The sequence below is a fragment of the Pleurodeles waltl genome, chromosome 2_1 (assembly GCF_031143425.1).
Source record: "Pleurodeles waltl isolate 20211129_DDA chromosome 2_1, aPleWal1.hap1.20221129, whole genome shotgun sequence".
NCBI classification, from domain to species: Eukaryota; Metazoa; Chordata; class Amphibia; order Caudata; family Salamandridae; genus Pleurodeles; species Pleurodeles waltl.
The window spans coordinates 756779156-756798752 of record NC_090438.1 but is presented as its reverse complement, the minus strand read 5'-3'; positions in this window follow the sequence as shown (position 1 = coordinate 756798752).

The window sequence follows — 19597 nt, the reverse complement described above, 5'->3', positions numbered from 1 at the left end:
GGCTTCTGTCTTCATCTATTCAGGCAATTTTTCCAGACCCATTACATTACAGAATTGCAACGCTTAAAGATGACTGGTTTAAGGAAAGGTTTGTGGTACGGAGATCGGGTACCCATATCTCTAGAGGCACCAGAGGAGTTAATTTGGTGGAAAGAGAATTTGGACGCATGGAATGGTTGAGCAATTTTTGGAATAAAACCTGATTTCGTATTAGAAATAGATGCGAGCAAGTTTGGATGGGGTGCTCATTGTCTGGGATTGGAGGCAGGTGGAATGTGGACTTTTTTGGGAAAAAGAGAAACATATCAATTGTTTGGAGCTACAGGCAGGAGTGTTTGCTTTTCAGAGTTTTAGGGAGGTTCTGAAGGGGAAATCTGTACTTTTGAAGAGGGAAAATGTCACTGCAGTGACATACATAAACAAATTGGGAGGAGCACACTCAAGAAATTTGGCGGAGTTGGCGAAGGAATTGTGGGGTTTTTGTCTGGGCACAAAATAAGTTTAAGAGCAGAATATTGACCAGGTGTACAAAATATTATAGCAGATTGGAATTCTCGTCAAATGAGGGACTTCAGCGATTGCAAATTAAGAGAAGATTTATTCAAGAAAATAAATCAGGCTATGGGTCCTTTGGAGGTAGATCTTTTTGATTCCAGCATAACTTTTCAGTTGCCAAGACATGTCAGTTGGAGGCACGATCTGGGGGCTATAGCAGTGGATGTGTTTATGCAGGATTGGAGCAGAATGAGGGGTTATGCTTTTCCTCCTTTTTCAATGATATAGAGGGTGTTGTTGCTAGTGAGGCGTCAACGATGTCAGTTAGTCCTAGTAACTCCTTTTTGGACAACGCAGCTTTGGTATCCAGCGGTAATGGAGATGACTGTTGATTATCTGATTTTAATAAGGTGTTGCAAGGGTCTCTTGTCAGGGGCAGATGGCAAAGAGCATCCCTTTGTGATGTCGGGTTCTCTGAACCTTCTAGTTTGGACGCTATCAGGCAGTCAAGAGAATTTACAAATCTTTCAAAATCAGCTGCAGGGTTATTGGATGAGTCATGGGCTCCAGGGACAAAAAAGAGATATAGAAGTATTTGGAAAATCTTGGTCTCGTTGGTGCTTACAAAGGAGTTTGGATCTTGTGGAGGCGGATGATGTTCAAGTAGCAAACATTTCAGCGGAAATGTCTGACAAGGGTATGTCTTACAGAACAGTTAATTGTTACAGGTTGGCTATTGCTGCAGGTCATGGTGTTATTCAGGAAGTATCTGTTGGTAAGAGTCCTTTGATTTGTGGGGTAATGAAAGGAATTTGTTTGAAATGTCCACCTACTTCGAAAAATCATGTACTTTGGAATGTCAGTTTGGTTCTTGATTTATTTCAAAGGTGGCCAACTAATAAATATTTGGGAGAAAGAGAGCTTTCTTGGAAGTTAGCTAATTTACTTTGTCTGATATCTTTTAGAAGGATTTCAGATGTAAGGGCTTTGGAAGTATCTCATAGATTTTATCAACCAACTGGTGTGTTGTTTGAAGTGGGTTAGCGTACAAAGACAATGTCTGGTACAATATTGTATCCGTATTTTGATGAATGTCCTAAAATGTGTGTAGTTCGTTGTTTGATAGAGTATGAATCCAGAATGCTGGAAAGAAGAGGAGCAGGGGTTGAGCAACTCTTGATTTCTTATGTAAAACCTTTCAAAGGAGTATCAATCAATCAATCAATCACTGCATTTGTAAAGCGCGCTACATACCCGCAATGGTCTCAAGGCGCTGGGGAGGGGGGGTGCTACTGGTCGAAGAGCCAGGTCTTGAGGAGTCTTCTGAAGGCCAGCAGGTCCTGGGTCTGTCGTAGGATGGTGGGGAGAGTGTTCCAGGTCTTGGCGGCGAGGTAGGAGAAGGATCTGCCGCCGGCTGTGGTTTTTCGGATGCAGGGGACTGTGGCGAGGGCGAGGTTGGCTGAGCGGAGGCTTCGGGTGGGGGTGTGGAAGCTGAGTCGGTTGTTGAGGTAGGTGGGTCCGGTGTTGTGCAGTGCTTTGTGTGCGTGGATCAGGAGCTTGAAGGTGATCCTTTTGTTGATGGGGAGCCAGTGCAGGCCTCTTAGGTGGAGTGTGATGTGGCTGCGGCGGGGGACATCGAGGATGAGTCGGGCCGAGGCGTTCTGGATGCGTTGGAGTCGTCTCAGGAGCTTGTTTGTAGTTCCTGAGTAGAGAGGGCGTTCCCGTAGTCGAGTCTGTTGGTGATGAGGGCCTGGGTAACGGTTTTTCTCGTGTCAAGGGGGATCCATTTGAAGATCCTGCGGAGCATACGGAGGGTGTTGAAGTAGGACGCGGAGATGTCGTTGACTTACCTGGTCATCGAGAGAGTGGAGTCGAGGATGACCCCCAGGTTGCGTGCGTGGTCCGTGGGTTCCGGGGCTGTGCCTAGTGACGTGGGCCTCCAAGAGTCGTTCCAGGCTGATGGGGTGGGTCCGAGAATGAGGACCTCCGTCTTGTCTGAGTTCAGCTTCAGTCTGCTGTCCTTCATCCAGTCGGCTATGGCCTTCATTCCTCGGTGGAGGTTAGCTTTGGCGGTGTCGGGATCTTCGGTGAGGGATATGATCAGCTGGGTGTCGTCGGCGTAGGAGATGATGTTGAGGTTGTGTTGTCGTGCGACGTGGGCGAGGGGGGCCATGTAGATATTGAACAGTGTCGGGCTGAGGGAGGATCCCTGTGGGACGCCGCAGATGATCTCAGTGGTTTTGGAGCGGAAGGGTGGGAGGCGGACGCTCTGGGTTCTGCCGGAGAGGAAGGATGTGGTCCAGGCCAGGGCCTTCTCTTGGATACCGGCGTCATGGAGGCGTGCTGATAGGGTGCGGTGGCAGACCGTGTCAAAGGCTGCTGATAGGTCCAGGAGGATGAGGGCAGCTGTTTCTCCTTTGTCCATCAGGGTCCGGATGTCGTCAGTGGCGGCGATGAGGGGGGTCTCGGTGCTGTGGTTACTGCGAAAACCAGATTGGGACGGGTCCAGGATGTTGTTGACTTCGAGGTAGCGGGTCAGCTGTTTGTTGACAATCTTCTCGGTCACTTTTGCCGGGAAAGGGAGCAGGGAGCAGGGAGATGGGACGGAAGTTCTTGAGGTCCTTGGGGTCCGCCTTGGGCTTCTTCAGAAGGGCGTTGATCTCGGCGTGCTTCCAGCTTTCTGGGAAGGTTGCTGTCTCGAAGGAACAGTTGATTGTTTTCCGGAGGTGGGGCGCGATGGCTGCGCTGGCTTTGTTGAAGACGTGGTGAGGGCAGGGGTCCGATGGGGATCCGGAGTGGATGGAGTTCATGGTTTTGATGGTGTCTTCGTCGCTGACGCTGGAACAGGCGGTCAGGCGACTGGTGCGAGTGGTAGTCGCAGGGGTGGTGGACTCGGTGGTGGGTGAGGGGGGGTCGGGGTTGAAGCTGTCGTGGATGTCGGTGATCTTGCGGTGGAAGAAGGTGGCCAGGGAGTCACACAGGTCTTGAGATGGCGGGATGTCGTTGGTGATGGAGCTGGGGTTGGAGAGTTCTTTCACGATGCTGAAGAGCTCTTTGGTGTTGTGTGCGTTGTTGTCTAGGCGGTCCTTGAAGGCGGTCTTCTTGGCGGTCCTGATGAGTTGGTGATGTCTGCGGGTGGCACTCTTGAGGGCTGTGTGGTTGTCTGGTGTTCGGTCGTGGAGCCATTTCTTCTCCAGCTTCCGACAGGTGTGCTTGGAGATACGGAGGTCCTCGGTGAACCAGGCGGCTTTCTTGTTGGTGTGGTTGGTTGTAAACCTCTTGAGAGGGGCGAGGGTGTTGGCGCAGTCGTTGATCCACTGTGTGAGGTTGGTCGCGGCAGTGTCTGGGTCGGTGGGGTTGGTGGGTGGTCTCAGGGAGAGGGCGGTAGTCAGTTGGTCCCCGGTGACCTTGCCCCAGCAGCGGCGTGGTAGCTGTTGGGTGCGGTGGTGTGTGGTGGGTTTTCTGAAGGTGAAGTGGACGCATCTGTGGTCGGTCCAGTGTGGTTCGCTGGTGTGGTTGAAGGAGACGTGGGGGCTTGCGGAGAAGATGGGGTCAAGCGTGTGTCCAGCGGCGTGAGTGGGTGTCGTTACTAGCTGTTTGAGTCCGAGGTTGGCGAGGTTGTCGATCAGGGCGGTGGAGTTGGCATTGTTGTTGTTCTCGAGGTGGAAGTTCAGGTCCCTGAGGAGGATGTAGTCCATGAAAGCGAGGGCATGGGTGCTGATGAGGTCAGCGATGGTGTCACTGAACTGTGGGCGGGGTCCGGGAGGTCTGTAGATGAGAGTTCCTCTGAGGGTGGTGTTGGGGTCGGTGTGGATCTGGAAGTGCATGTGCTCGGCGGTGGTGAGGGTGTCATCGGTGTTCGTTGAGATTTTGATGGAGTCTTTGTGGATGATGGCGATTCCTCCTCCCACTCCGTTGGTGCGGTCTCTGCTGGAGATCTTGTAGCCCTGTGGGATGGCTATGGCAATGTCTGGTGCTGAGGTGGCGTTCAGCCAGGTCTCCGTCAGGAAGGCAACGTCAGGGGCAGTGGAGTCTAGGAGGTCCCTAATTTCGATGGCGTGCTTGCGAGCAGAGCGGGTGTTGAGGAGGATGCAGCGGAGGTGGTTGGGTTCTCTGGCTGGTGGTGTGGAGGGTTGGATGCTGGAGAATCTGCAGTTCTGGCAGGTGAAAGGCCCCTGGGTGCGTTTCGGGGTGGCCCGGTAGCAGGGCTGGTCTCGTCTGGTGTTAAGTGCGTGGAGGGTGCTTGCGTCGTAGTGCAGTCTGGCGTTGCGGGAGGTGCGGGTTCCAGGGGTTCTGGTGCTGGGTGCGGTCCAGGCGCGGACGGGCGCAGACGGGCTTGCCTTAGGCGCGCCCGCTTCGCGGCCTCCATATGAGGGCAGAGGGAGGGAGGAGCAGCTGGGAGGTGGGAGCGGGGCGGCCAATGGGAGTGAAGGGGGCGGGGCAGCAGGGGCTCAACAGCAAGGGAAAAACCCGGGGAAAAACCCAGGGGAAAACCCGGGGAAAAAACGGCGGGAAAAGACGGCGGGAGAGGGACAACAGAGCACAGGGGTACAGAAGCAAAACACAGGGGCACAGAATGGAAAAAACAAGTGGCACAGAAGCACAAGCTCAGGGGAATAGAAAAAAGGGAGCGAGTAGTCAGGCGGCAAAAGTGGCAACGGAGGTTCAACCCACAGGGGGCTGCGTGGCAGATGGGGGGAGCGACCTGCCTGGTGACAAACGCTACTATTGCAAGATGGGTGAAAGGTGCAATGAAGGAGGCTGGTGTGGATATCTCCAAATTCACAGCACATTCGGTCAGAGGAGCTGCGGCAAGTAAAATTTGTATGTTGGGAGGAAATTTGGATCTTATTCTGAAGGCTGCACATTGGTCTTCAGCAGAAACGTTAAGGACATTCTATTTTGAATCTATAGATCGTGTTTCAAAATGTGTGTTGCATGGCTTTAAACATGCATAATGCTAGCCTCCTGTCTTGACATAAAATGGCGATTCTTGAAGGTTTACTGTACAAAGAATTGTGATTTTATTAAAGACAAGGAGGCTAGCATTATCCCACCCTCATTTCCCTAGGAGTGGTGGAAGAGTGAATTCTGTGTATTTTATGTAAAAAAAAAAAGAAGAAGAAAGAAGGGAAAAGAGTATATAGAGAAACGTTTATGTTTTGAGAGTTATTTATTCATACTTTTTTTGCAGAATCATAGGAAAGGATAATTTCAACTTAAGTGGATTTTGGAGAAGAAGAATATTTCAAACAAAAGAGGAAGAAAATGGAGGTCACAGTTAATATGGAGCTGAACATTCTGTTTTTTTTCTATTATGATGTTAAGGTTCTATTGGATATTTTTAATGGCTTTGCTGCTCACTCAGAAGAAGTGAATAAAAGGTAATGCATCATGCTAGCCTCCTTGTCTTTAATAGAATCATGATTCTTTGTACATTAAACCTTTAAGAATCGCCATTCTCTTAGTTGAAAACCTGCATATGGTGGTTAGCTTTGTATTTGATGTTGGCTTTGTAGTGGGTTAGTGATGATGAAGATGGGGTGGGAGCGATTGATCCGGGGGAAAAGAATAGTGTCAGTGATCTCTAGGTTAATGCCCTTGCCAATGTTAAGGCAGTGAAACATATTTTACAGGGGATGCAGGACAGAAGAGATATGCTGTGTGATCGATTTAAGCCAGCGAGGTAGAAGGGAGGTGCTTAAGTTGAACATTAAGAGGCTCAGATATCTGAAGAAGAGTAAGGTGCCAAATTTGAGTTCCCAGGAGGCAAGGGAGTCACTAAATAAGCTCATAAAATCCTAGTGGATTTCAGTTAGCCGTCAAACGTGTTTATGTTGGCATATAATGAAGGTTTACATATAAGCCTCAATAATGATGGTGCTGACAGCCTGTTGACTGTTAGTAATTTAGGATCAGTGGAATGGCATAAATGTGCAGTTTAGTCCAAAGGTGCTTCCTTCAATGTGTTGCTTGAAGGAACGATATGTGTGAGGGGATGTGTCTGTGAGGTATGCTGAAGCTCCCACCCATTAGTCTGTGATCAGGGCACATATGAATGTTCAACACTATACAATAAACTATACATTAATGAAGGCTCGTTATGTGTAATGAGTGATCTGAATCAGAGTGAAAGGGGGTGCCTGGTATCTGTTACAGAGAATACCATACAACAGATTTTAGTCCTAGCACTGCAGTGGTGCATACACATATGCTTGGTCATTGGTCTAGCTGAGGAGGCAAAAACCTGTCTGATTTCTTAGGTGTATTAGTATGGCCTGAATCATATGTGGATAGCGGATACCATTGTGGCATGTAGTTGCTGGGTTGCAAAGGTGAGTTGGCTTCCAGTATGGTGTGTGTAGGTAGGATCAGTGAGTGGGGGGGGTGCAAATGCATGTAATTCAGCTACGTAGGAGGGATGCTGGAAGATATTTTGGTACTGGCAAAGGCATAGTTGGTGATGTGAATTGGGGTCTGTTGGCAGAGAGTAGTTAAATATGATGAGTGGGTACAGGGATGAATGGGTGTGTGCAGGATTTTGGGACTTATGACATGGCAGTCAAGATGGGCAGATTGACCGGGAGTGGTGTGGACTGAATCTGAGACCCCATTCTTGTTTTCCATTCAGAGACTTCTTGGTTTAGGTCGCCTTGAAAGTTAGTGTTTGTTCATTGAACTGCATATTTTCTTTAGAATAGTTTGACATTTATTCTGCTTTATCATTAATGTAACTCCGTTTGTACGATGATTTAGAAACAAGATCAACATTGGCAGGATAATGGATGGTATGAATTTATAAGCTAAATACTTTGTACTTTGCTCTTCTGCAGGTGGATGGCAGTATAATGTCCATGGAGGCCAACAGATTTGTTAGAAGGCTTCCCAAACTTGAACATTATGTGGCCCCACCTGCCAAAAGCCCCTCAACAATGGATCATAGAAAAGAGGTATTGCGTTTTGATATTTCTTTTGTGCCTGTAAATTTACTGATGTACACGAGTAACCCATAAGCTGGAGAAATAGTTATATGCACACGAATAATTGTTATTCCAAATAGTAAAGGATGAAAACATATTTCAATTGCACACAAACTCCTTAATTGTTTCTAGTTAACAAACATTTTGAATTAATTTATTAATCAGGCCCTCATTTGGAGGTAAGGGATCAATTTCAATCAATGGACAAACAAGAGTTTGAGCAGGGACTGGAAGTTTGTGTAGTGCAATAATTATCGCACTCCTGCTGTTTTCCTCTATTTGATTTTGCATGGAAAAAAGCCTGGCAAAATCTTATGGAGAAAACGTGCAGTAAAATGTGATAGGTGTGGTATTCAGTTCACTGATTATCAAATCCACAAATAATTATCTATGTTTGCATGAAAAACCCAGAATAAGAGGTTTGTCTTGAAGCTGATCGATACCTAAAGTTAAGGTTGCTGTATTTACCGGCCCTGGTAGATAGAACCCACTACCCAAACCCTCATTTTGAAGTCTTGAAATCAGGGCCTTAGAAAGCAAAATGGTTGCACGTTTGGTAGGAATTCTAGTCATTGTAGCAGATATTTGAAAGGCAAATTATGTTTTTACATTTGATCCTTAAGTCTAGTTAAGCGCAACAGCTTATTGTGTAGTAAAGCTACAGATACAGTGCCTGACAAGCATTTGACAACCAAAGGGGTGCAAGAAATAGGACGTTGTAGGTGTCTCTGGTTTCTTTTCAGCAGCCTTCCAGCTATGACTTCATTATGTACTTCCCAGTACTTATTTAAGATATTTTTTTCAAGAAGAAAGAAGCCCTAAAGTGGGAAATATTTTTGTGAACAAATAACTAATGCCTCAAGAGTTCTCTGAGTTTTCTCTAATGGTGGGTGTGTCAAATTTGTGTAATTTCCTTTTGCAAAATTATACTAAATTATATGAAATGTAAACCAGGCATTTAGCGCTATGTTTGAGCTGGAAATGTTCCCTCACAGCTGCTTTGGCCATGAGTACACATTTTGTGTTAAAAAATAGAGCACGAAAAACACAAATACTGTAAACAACAGCCGCTCACGTTCTGTTTATTTGCTCTGTTCTCATGCTCCCACGATAAGGTTTTTACCAGAACGGACTTGAAATTACGTGACATTGGATAATGGCATCATTTTAGGAATTTCGCATAGCAAGTGTAAAATGAAATTCTGGAAATTACACAAGATTATGCAGGCATAACAAAACGTTTGACCTGTTTGGGACCACAATCATTTACATAGGTGACTAGGCCAGAAAAAAACAGTAGCAGAAATGGCATCAGCAGGACTGGCCTGAAGGAATCTGGCCTGGTATTTTGAGTACATAAGGGTACTTACACCTTATACCAGGTCCAGGTATCCTCGATTAGTGTAGTGTAGGCAGTGTCTAGAAGCCACGCTCTCTATAGGTAGCTGTGGATGGGCTGCCCAGGCTTATCTAGGGGACATGCAAAGCTCAGGCAGTACTGCTGTAGACACACAACACTTACACATAAGAAAGAAAACACTCAGGCCGTCATTACAACCCTGGCGGTTGGTGTTAAAGTGGCAGTAATACTGCTAACAGGCTGGCGGTAACTACTGCCAAATTATGACCATGGCGGTGACAACTCAGATAGAGAGCGACTTTACCACACTGACCCCCAGGGCGGAAACAACAGGCACCACGGCAGTAGCCGCCTACAGCCATTTGGAAGCCAATGTTCCGCCCACTGTATTATGTCACGTCAATCTGCCACCTTTTCTGGGGCGGTACCAATGACATCAAAAGCCTGGCAGAAACAGACCTCAGAAGGGAAAGGACTCACCTTTGGAGACACAGGGAACCACCATGCCGCAATGGAGCCCGAACGTCAAATATTCCCCATGATATTCTACGTCCTGCTCCACCACGAACACCAACAACAGCGAAGACTACCACAGTGAGTACAGTCACCTAACACACTGGGGAGGGAGGGAGGGAAAAGAGAGTGACACACACACGCAACACACACACCCCTACCCCCAACACCATACATACAATCAGATGCAGTAATAAAACATTTTTACCCCGTACCCCTGAGGAATAATGCAAGGACAACAGGAATGTGATCAAGTGAGTGTAATAATAACAACACAGTATAAATTAGAAATATGTAATGCAAAAGATACATACAATTGTACAGTCCAAGGGACACACCCCAGTCCTCATTGTGCGTGGGCCACAGGGCCACAGGCCAAAGTCCAAGGCCCCACTTGTCACCTGCAACAACACGGAGAGAACACTGCAGGGGCATCAGTTGGAAAATAGGCAGACACCTCAGGGGGATGGGGGGGGGGGACCTCAGCCGGCAGATGGAACACCACCACTGATTCTGGAGGGGGCAATATGCCCTGTTCATGATCCTGGCGAGTGCAAGGCCACAGTCTCTCAAGTGGATGACTTGCCCACATGCTCTGGAGGGGCAACATGCCCTGTGCTTTGTCCTGGTGAGTGCAGGGCCACAGTCTCTCAAGTGGTTGACTTGCCAACATGCTCTGGAGGGGGCAACATGCCCTGTGCTTTGTCCTGAGGAGTGCAAGGCCACAGTCTCTCTAGTGGGTGACTTGCCCACATGCTCTGGAGGGGGCAACATGCCCTGTGCTCTTGTTCCTGGGGAGGCTGGGGTTTGTGGATGTCTTACCCACTGGTTCTAGAGGGGGCATCGTGCCCTGTGCTCTTGATCCCAGGTTGGCTGGGGTTGGCTGGTGTGTTACCCACTGGTTCTGGAGGGGGCATTGTGCCCTGTGCTCTTGATCCCGGGGTGGCTGGGGGTCTTACCCACTGGTTCTGGAGGGGGTATTGTGCCCTGTGTTCTTGTTCCTGGGGAGTGAAAGGTCACAGTCTCTCAGCTGGGTGTCATACCCACAGGATTTGCAGGAGGCAGGCCACACAGCAGCCCATGGAGGCAGGACTACATACCGTCCGCCGTTGGTGAAGGCTGCTCAGTGGTGGTGCTGGTGGTGGTGGTAGGGGCAGGCTCCAGCCCAACCCCTGCAGCCTCGGATGGCTGCCCACTGCTGGTGGTGGGGTGAGGCTCCCGCCCATCCCCCGCAGCCTTGGATGGTTGTACAACCATGGTTGGTAGTGGGGGCTCCGTCTGAGTCCCTGCACCAGGCCCCTTGTCCTTCCTGCCTGCTGGTGCAGGCCCCTTGCCCTTCCTGGCACCACTTGGGCAGGCACCCTGCCCTTCCGGCCAGCACTTGGGGCAGGCTCCTTGCCCTTCCTGTCAGCACTTGGGACAGGCTCCTTGCCCTTCCAGGCAGCAGCTGGGACAGGCACACTTTGTTTGAGGCTGGCCGGTGCCTTGGATCCTTTCCCACCACAAGTGGGTGTGGAGACTACTGGGCCCGTGGACTGGGTGGCTGAGGTGCTTGCCTGGGTTTTTGTCACCCTGGCCAGACGTGAAGGATGGGGGGAGGGGTAGGGAAGAGGTCAATGGTGGAGAGGAAAAACTTCTTAGGGACATTGGGGCGGGAAGAGGGAGAAGGTTTGGGAGTGGACGAAGAGGGAGTGGTTGTTGGAGGTGTCTGTCTGCTGTGTTTGGGTGCAGGTGCATGGGCTGGATGCTTTTGTGAGGTGAATGGCTGTTGGGTGTCTGAGTGCTTGCGTTTGTGTACCTTGGGAGGGGGGTGACAGACACAGTGGGAGAGGACACAGGGGACAAGTGCATGGCTGTTGTAGAGGTGTCTGCAAGTGAGGGGTGTGTTCTGCTAGGTGTGGTGGTGATGCTGGTAGTGTATGATGGTGTAGTGCATGCAGGTGTGAGTGAAGACCGAACTGGGAGGCAGGTGGTGATGGAGGGGGACACTGTGGATGTTGGTATGTCTGCATCTGGATGATGTTTGTGTGAGTGCCTGTGGGATGATGTGTGGTGCTTATGTTTGCCTGTGCCACTCCTGTGTGTTGTCTTGTGTGCATGCTCGTCTGCCTGAGTGCTTGGAATAGGTTGGGGTTGGGGTAATGGGATTGGGAAGAAGAGGTTGGAGGGGGGAGGGGGGAAACAGGGACAATGGCTGCCATCAGAGAAGAGGCCAGAGTCTGGATTGATCTCTGTTGGGCCACCAAGCCAGTGTGAATGCCCTCCAGGAATGCAGTTGTCTGTTGCATTTGGGCTGCCAGCCCCTGGATGGCATTCACAATGGTTGACTGCCCTACAGAGATGGATCTCAGGAGGTCAATAGCCTCCTCACTCAGGGCAGCAGGGCTAACTTGGGCAGGGCCTGAGGTGCCTGGGGCAAAGGAGATGCCCACCCTCCTGGGTGAGCGGGCACGGGCAACTCGATGAGGGGCTGATGGGAGGGAGGTGCTGGTTTGGGGGTGGCGGCTGTACCTGTAGCTGGAGTGGTCACAGAAGTGTCCACCACCACCAGGAAGCTTCCATCGGAGGAGGTATCTGTGTCCGAACTGTCCCCTCCAGTCTCCACCCTGGTGCTCCCCTCGCCCTCTGTCCCACTGGCGCCCTCACCGTCAATGGACTCTGCCTCCTGGGTCCTGTGGGATGGAGCTCCCTCCGTCCTCGGTGCCTCTGCTCCTCCACCAGATGATGCTAATGCACATAAGGACAGGATGACAAAACAAAAAGGGGGGGAAGAGACAAAGGATACACTTGGTCAATGGCTGCACCAACACCACTGTTGGCGTACACAGCACCCTCACACATAGGGAACAGTTTTATGCACTATGCATTGAACTACCAGTTATTTTGCTAGCCACCAAGGCATGGAGAGGTGCATATACCACCAAATGCAGCACATCTTGGACCCACACAGCCCTGACCAGTTGGGGATGCCTATAAGCTAGGTAGCAGGATTATCACTTTAGAACCCTGCCCACCATGGAACCTACTCTGCAATTTCAGGCCTGGCCTAGGGGCACCCACTGACACACATCCCCCACCGGGGTACCCCCCTACCATGCGTAAGTAGTGATGATGGGCACTGTACTCACCCCCTTGTGACTGCTGTGATGCCCCCAAGCGTCCATCCAGCTCCTGATAGGTCAGGGCCATCAGGGGGGTCAGGGTTCAATGAGCACCCCTTCCTCGTTGGGAGGCCATCCCCAGCTGGGCCTCTGCCGTCTTCTGTGCCCAGCGTCTGAGGTGCTCCCACAGTTTCTGACAGTGGGTGCTCCGCCTGCCATAGAATCCCTGAGTCCGCACATCCTTGGTGATGGCACGCCATATACCCTTCTTTTTATGGTCTCTGACCTGCAGAGAAATACACACCGGAAATTGTATCAGTCAGACGGTCCTGCCTGTTACACTTATGGCCCACCATACTGCTTCACATCGCCATTTGCACACACAGGGCCCAGCACACAAGCTGCACTCCGCCCAGGGGACATCCACCCACCCCCCCACATGAGGCCTTCACACACACCATTCCATGCATTCATGCCACATGCATCGTACTCACAGTGTACTCACCTGCTGGTCTGGAGACCCATACAGCAGTCTGTACTGGGGTAGGACCCCATCCACCAGTCGCTCCAAGTCTGCCGAGGTGAAGGCAGAGGCCCTTTCCCCAGTCACACGAGCCGTGGTAGGTTCCAGACACAGGTCACAGCAGCAAATGCAGTGTAGGTCCTCTCCTGTTGAAGGTCAGGTAGGAAGTGAGGGATCAGATAGAAAATGGTGGTCACGTCCGCGGCGGTGCATACTGTCACCGCCGGCATACAGCACCATTGGCCACTGTACCACATAGGGCCCAATAATAACCAATGAGGAGTTGCACGGCGGTTCCCGACTGCCTCCTGCAACGGCGTGGAATTACCTCACTTCGATCTGTCCCTCGACACAGGACAGGCAAATGCCATTTGAGGGGAGGGGGAAGGCCCTGGTTAATACCTGGGTCACAGTTCAAAATAGGACATACAGGACAAATGCCACTTATACATTACAAATTAACATCATACATTGTACTGTTGTAACTCCAATGTTCAGTTTGTGACCGGCTCCTCACTCTTTTGCCCCTTAGACTGCAACCGATGTGGATGAATAGGAGATGGAGACATACCCCTGTGTACAGACCCCTGGTGGACTTGGCAACAATGGAGGACAGGTACATTATCCTCACCTTTAGACCTGACAGGGCCACAATCACAGAGCTGCGTGCCCAATTGGAGCCTGACCTGATATCTGCTATCACCCCACTGGGATCTCCCCTCTTTTGCAAGTCCTATCTGTGCTCCATTTCCTGGCAACTGGTTCTTTCCAAGTGACAGTGGGCTTGGCAGCAGAAATGTCACAGCCAATGTTCTCTATAGTGCTGACAAGAGTGTTGTCTGCCCTGATTAAACACATATGCAGCTACATTGTTTTCCCCCAGGTGGAGGATTTGGCCACAGTGAAGGCTGACTTCTATGCAATGGGACATATCCCCAACATAATTGGGGCAATTGACGGAAAACATATTGCATTTGTCCCTCCCCCCAACAAAATGAACAGGTGTTCAGAAATCAAAAGAGTTTTCACTCCTTGAATGTCCAGATGGTGTGCTTGGCGGACCAGTACATCTCCCATGTCAATGCTAAGTACCCATGGTCTGTGCATGATGCCTTTATCCTGAGGAATAGCAGCTTCCCAAATGTGATGGCCAAACTACAAAGGCATCGGGTGTGGCTAATAGGTGAGCCCTGGTTCCCAGCCAGTAGATGTTGGTGTATGGGTATGTTGTGGGCCATATAGGATAGTGTGTGCCTAAATGTTGTCCCTCGATATTTGCAGGTGCCTCTGGTTAGCCCAACTTACCATGGCTACTGACCCCTGTGAGGAATGCCAGGACAAAGGCAGAAGAACGTTACAATGAGGCACATGGGCGAACAAGAAGGATTATCGGACGTATCTTTGGCCTTCTGAAGGCCAGGTTCAGGTGCCTCCATCTAACTGGGGGATTCCTGTGTTACTCACCCATGAAGGTCTGACAGATAATCGTGGCATGCTGCATGTTGCACAACCTTGCCTTGAGACGCCATGTGCCTTTTCTGCAGGAGGAGGAGGCTGGAGATGGCTGCGTGGCAGCAGTGGACCCTGTGGACAGTGAGGATGAGGAGGCAGAGGATGAGGACAACAGAACTGCAGTGATTCGACAATACCTCCAATGACACACAGGTAAGACAGTGTTACTTCACATTTCATTGTCATTTTTTCAATTATCTTTGGCACTTCCATGCTGTTATTTCCCACTTCTATGCCCACTCACTGCACCCTTTGGCAACTCATTTTGCAGATGTTGGTGCCCCACTATCGCTCCTGGTGTGATCACTGCAGCCAACTATAGGTCTTTACTATGTGAACAGTACTGTACAGTTCAATTGCAATGTTTGAACCTCATTTAACGAATACATACTTAAAACATGTGACATACTTCCTACTTGTTTTTCTTTTACAAGGGTGTTTATTGAAGTGCTAAGAAGAAGAGGGGCAAGTGCATTGGGATGGGGTGATGATGGAGGAAAGTCCAGGGTATTATTCCAGTCTATTTGTAGCACAGTGCGTACCGTCATAGCCGGGGTACATCGTCATTGGCTTCTGGGACCCATAGGGCCCAATGTTAACCAATGCAGAATTGCGCTGCGGTCTTCAACCGCCCACTGCGACGGTGTACAACGCCAGCACAGTTACTTCATATCCCCTTGTCCCACCTTACAGGTCAGGCAGCTGCCATTTCAGGAGGCCACATGGTGTAGGAGGCTGGACTGGCTTGTAGTGGGTACCAAGGGGTACTTACACCTTGCACCAGGCCCAGATATCCCTCATTAGTGTAGAGGGGTGTCTAGCAGCTTAGGCTGATAGAAAAGGTAGCTTAGCAGAGCAGCTTAGGCTGAACTAGGAGACGAGTGAAGCTCCTACAGTACCACTAGTGTCATATGCACAATATCATAAGAAAACACAATACACAGATATACTAAAAATAAAGGTACTTTATTTTTATGACAATATGCCAAAGTATCTCAGTGAGTACCCTCAGTATGAGGATAGCAAATATATACATATATACACAAGATATATGTACACAATACCAAAATATGCAGTAATAGCAATAGAAAACAGTGCAAACAATGTATAGTCACAATAGAATGCAATGGCGGCACATAGGGATATAGGGATATGGGCAACACAAACCATATACTCTAGAAGTGGAATGCGAACCACGAATGGACCCCAAACCTATGTGACCTTGTAGATGGTCGCTGGAACTGTAAGGAAACAGTGAGGGTTAGAAAAATAGCCCACCCCAAGTGGGGTGCAAAGTGCACCTAAGTTCCCCAAAGAGCACAGAAGTCATGATAGGGGAATTCTGCAAGGAAGACCAACACCAGCAATGCAACAACGATGGATTTCCTGACGAGAGTACCTGTGGAACAAGGGGACCAAGTCCAAAAGTCACGATCAAGTCGGGAGTGGGCAGATGCCCAGGAAATGCCAGCTGTGGGTGCAAAGAAGCTGCCACTGGATGGTAGAAGCTGTAGATTCTGCAAGAACGACAAGGGCTAGAAACTTCCCCTTTGGAGGATGGATGTCCCACGTCGTGAAGAGTCTTGCAGAGGTGATTCCGTGCAGAAAGACCGCAAACAAGCCTTGCTAGCTGCAAGGGTCACTGTTAGGGTTTTTGGATGCTGCTGTGGCCCAGGAGAACCACTATGTCGCCAATTGCGTGAGGGGACAGAGGGGGCACCCAGCAAGACAAGGAGCCCTCTCAGAAGCAAGCAGCACCCGCAGAAGTGCCAGAACAGGCACTACGAAGTGGAGTGAACCGGAGCTCACCCGAAGTCACAAAGGAAGGTCCCACGACGCCGGAGGACAACTCAGGAGGTCGTGAACTGCAGGTTAGAGTGCCGGGGACCCAGGCTTGGCTGTGCACAAAGGAAATCCTGGAAGAGTGCACAGGAGCCAGAGTAGCTGCAAAACACGCGGTTCCCAGCAATGCAGTCTAGCGTGGGGAGGCAAGGACTTACCTCCACCAAACTTGGACTGAAGAGTCACTGGACTGTGGGAGTCACTTGGACAGAGTTGCTGAGTCCAAGGGACCTCGCTCGTCGTGCTGAGAGGAGACCCAGAGGACCAGTGATGCAGTTCTTTGGTGCCTGCGGTTGCAGGGGGAAGATTCCGTCGACCCACGGGAGATTTCTTCGGAGCTTCTAGTGCAGAGAGGAGTCAGACTACCCCCACAGCATGCACCACCAGGAAAACAGTCGAGAAGGCAGCAGGATCAGCGTTACAAGGTCGCAGTAGTCGTCTTTGCTATTTTGTTGCAGTTTTGCAGGCTTCCAGCGCGGTCAGCAGTCGATTCCTTGGCAGAAGGTGAAGAGAGAGATGCAGAGGAACTCTGATGAGCTCTTGCATTCGTTATCTAAAGAATTCCCCAAAGCAGAGACCCTAAATAGCCAGAAAAGGAGGTTTGGCTTCTTAGGAGAGAGGATAGGCTACTAACACCTGAAGGAGCCTATCAGAAGGAGTCTCTGACGTCACCTGCTGGCACTGGCCACTCAGAGCAGTCCAGTGTGCCAGCAGCACCTCTGTTTCCAAGATGGCAGAGGTCTGGAGCACACTGGAGAAGCTCTGGGCACCTCCCAGGGGAGGTGCAGGTCAGGGGAGTCGTCACTCCCCTTTCCTTTGTCCAGTTTCGCGCCAGAGCAGGGCTGGGGGATCCCTGAACCGGTGTAGACTGGCTTATGCAGAGATGGGCACCATCTGTGCCCATCAGAGCATTTCCAGAGGCTGGGGGAGGCTACTCCTCCACAGCCCTGACACCTTTTTCCAAAGGGAGAAGGTGTAACACCCTCTCTCTGAGGAAGTCCTTTGTTCTGCCTTCCCTGGCCAAGCCTGGCTGGACCCCAGGAGGGCAGAAACCTGTCTGAGGGGTTGGCAGCAGCTGCAGTGAAACCCCGGGAAAGGTAGTTTGGCAGTACCCGGGTCTGAGCTAGAGACTCGGGGGATCATGGAATTGACTCCCCAATGCCAGAGTGGCATTGGGGTGACAATTCCATGATCTTAGACATGGTACATGGCCATGTTCGGAGTTACCATTGTGACGCTATACATATGTCGTGACATATGTATAGTGCACGCGTGTTATGGTGTCCCCGCACTCACAAAGTCCGGGGAATTTGCCCTGAACAATGTGGGAGCACCTTGGCTAGTGCCAGGGTGCCCACACACTAAGTAACTTAGCACCCAACCTTTACCAGGTAAAGGTTAGACATATAGGTGACTTATAAGTTACTTAAGTGCAGTGGTAAATGGCTGTGAAATAACGTGGACGTTATTTCCCTCAGGCTGCACTGGCAGGCCTGTGTAAGAATCGTCAGATCTCCCTATGGGTGGCACAAGAAATGCTGCAACCCATAGGGATCTCCTGGAACCCCAATACCCTGGGTACCTCAGTACCATATACTAGGGAATTATAAGGGTGTTCCAGTATGCGAATGTAAATTGGTGAAATTGGTCACTAGCCTGTTAGTGACAATTTGGAAAGAAAATGAGAGAGCATAACCACTGAGGTTCTGGATAGCAGAGCCTCAGTGAGACAGTTAGTCATAACACAGGTAACACATACAGGGCACACTTATGAGCACTGGGGCCCTGGCTAGCAGGGTCCCAGTGACACATACAACTAAAACAACATATATACAGTGAAATATGGGGGTAACATGCCAGGCAAGATGGTACTTTCCTACACATGGGATGAATGTTAACTGCGTCACACCTATCTGGGCTGGGAATATAGAAAGATACTGGCACATTGCGGATTAATAACGTTTCTGCAAATAACAAAGTGTGATACCTCAGTGTTAGATGACTCTCTGCTTGCTGTTCTCCTCCATAGGGCACGTCTGCTGGGGCAGGTGATGAGATGGCGGCATCCTCCGGTGTACAGACCCCTGGTGGACCTATCGACAATGGAAGAGAGACACATCCTAGTCACATACAGGCTTGGTCGTGCAACAATCCAGGAACTCTGTGCCCAGTTGGAGCCAGACCTGATTTCATCTATCTGCCATCCCACAGGAATCCCCACTCTAGTGCAGGTCCTGTCTGTACTCCATTTCCTGGCCAGTGGGTCTTTTCAAACAACAGTGGCCATGGCATCAGGGATGTTCCAGCCAATGTTCTCTAACGTGTTGTCCAGAGTGTTGTCTGCCCTGCTGAAACACATGTGCAGCTACATTGTTTTCCCTCAGGTGGAGGATTTGCCCACAGTGAAAGGTGACTTCTATGCCCTGGGACATATCCCCAACATCATTGGTGCCACTGATGGGACACATGTAGCATTTGTACCCCCCGCAGGAATGAAAAGGTGTATAGAAACCGGAAGAGCTACCATTCGATGAATGTGCAAATGGTGTGTTTGGCAGACCAGTACATCTCCCATGCCAATGCCAAGTATCCTGGCTCTGTGCATGACGCTTACATTTTGAGAAATAGCAGCATCCCTTATGTGATGGGGCAACTCCAGAGGCACCGTGTGTGGCTAATAGGTGAGGGCAAGGTCCCAATACAGTTGACATAGGTGTCTGGGTAGGGGGCTGTCCCTAAGGGTTAGTGTGTGTCTAACAGATATCCATCGACATTTGCAGGTGACTCTGGTTACCCCAACCTGTCATGGGTACTGACCCCAGTGAGGAATCCCAGGACAAGGACAGAGGAACGCACATGGGCGAACTAGGAGGGTGATCAAACGCACCTTTGGCCTCCTGAAGGCCAGATTCCGGTGCCTCCATCTGACAGGTGGCTCCCTATACTACTCACCGAAGAAGGTGTGCCAGATAATCGTGGTCTGCTGTATGCTGCACAACCTGGCTTTGCGATGGCAGGTGCCTTTTCTGCAGGAGGATGGCCCAGATGGTGGTCTTGTGGCAGCTGTGGAGCATGTGGACAGTGAAGAAGAGGAGGCAGAAGAAGAGGATATCAACAACCGAAACAACATCATCATGCAATACTAAGTGAGACACAGGTAAGAAGATGTAACTGCTTCCCACATCTCATACTGTTGTTTGAGCTAGCATAAGTCTGTAATTTTCACTCAGTGTATGGACCCTGACTTGTCACTTTGACTTTCCATTTCACA